General features: G+C 44.5%; 1 non-coding gene across 1 annotated transcript; it reads left to right on the top strand.

Moving 5' to 3' along the window:
* Window positions 1-833: 833 nt before the first annotated feature.
* Window positions 834-940, top strand: LOC112780273 (small nucleolar RNA R71). Its single transcript, XR_003191121.1, has one exon. It is a non-coding gene; the product is annotated as a small nucleolar RNA R71 (small nucleolar RNA).
* The last annotated feature ends 203 nt before the right edge of the window (window positions 941-1,143 follow it).

Below are 1,143 nucleotides of genomic sequence, written 5' to 3'. Positions count from 1 at the left end.
CTTGACATTCCTCCCTTGGCCTTGACTCAATGTTGCTGCAAAGGTTATGGCCAGGAGCTTGCTGAAATAGGTAGCCAATTTGTGTCTCAAGTTTCTTGATGGCAGCATCTTGATTTTGCATGTTGGATCGCACTTCCTCTCGGAACACCTTACTATCTTGGATCTCTTTGCATATGCTTTCAAGCAGAGTTTCAATCCTTGAGAGTCTATCTTCAGATGTTGGTGAGTCGAGATTGGAAGGATGAGAAGGGCCATTTTGACTTTGGTATGGATGCTGAGAGGTGTTGTTAGGTGGGTGTTGATAAGACCTCTGTGTGGAGTGTTGGTGAGCTGCATTGTTATTGGGGTTGTGGCGTCTCTGATCCTGGCTTTGATCTTATTGGTTTCCCCACCCAAAATTTGGGTAGTTCCTCCAACCAGGATTATATGGTTTAGAGTATGGATCATGGTGCTGCCTAGGTGAATTTCCAATGTAGTTGGCTTGTTCCTGATCACCCCCTGCTTCTTCATTCACTCCTTCTTGAGCTGCTGCTGAGGTGGTGATTGCTGCCACTTGATTCCTCTCCATCTTTTTGGTAAGATCAGCCAACTGCTTGGTAATAAGCTTGTTTTGAGCTAGCAGTGCATCCACATTGTTCAGCTCCATCACTCCTCTAGTGTTACCTCTTTCAGAAGCATAGAAGTAGTCATTCTCTGCTACAGTCTCAATAACATCTATGGCTTCTTCAATGGTCTTCTTCTTGTTCAGAGATCCCCCGGATGAGTGGTCTACTACCTTCTTTGATTCATACGAAAGGCCTTCATAGAAAATGTGCAACTGCACCCATTCATTGAACATATCTGGCGGGCATCTTCTTGTCAGGTCCTTAAACCTCTCCCATGCTTCATATAAAGTCTCACCATCTTGCTGCCTGAAGGTTTGTACCTCAGCTCTCAACCTGTTGATTCGTTGAGGAGGATAGAATCTTGCCAAGAATTTGTTCACCACGTCTTTCCAGGTTGCTAAACTTTCCTTTGGAAAGGATTCCAGCCATTTAGATGCTTTGTCCTTGAGTGAGAAGGGAAACAGAAGTAGTCTATAGGTGTCAGGGTGAACACCATTAGACTTCACAGTATCGCATATCCTCAAGAAGGTGGTTAGAT

This window comes from Arachis hypogaea, chromosome 19 (assembly GCF_003086295.3).
Source record: "Arachis hypogaea cultivar Tifrunner chromosome 19, arahy.Tifrunner.gnm2.J5K5, whole genome shotgun sequence".
Classification (NCBI taxonomy): domain Eukaryota; kingdom Viridiplantae; phylum Streptophyta; class Magnoliopsida; order Fabales; family Fabaceae; genus Arachis; species Arachis hypogaea.
Note: the sequence above shows the minus strand (reverse complement) of the source record. Positions and strands in the feature narration are given on the sequence as shown.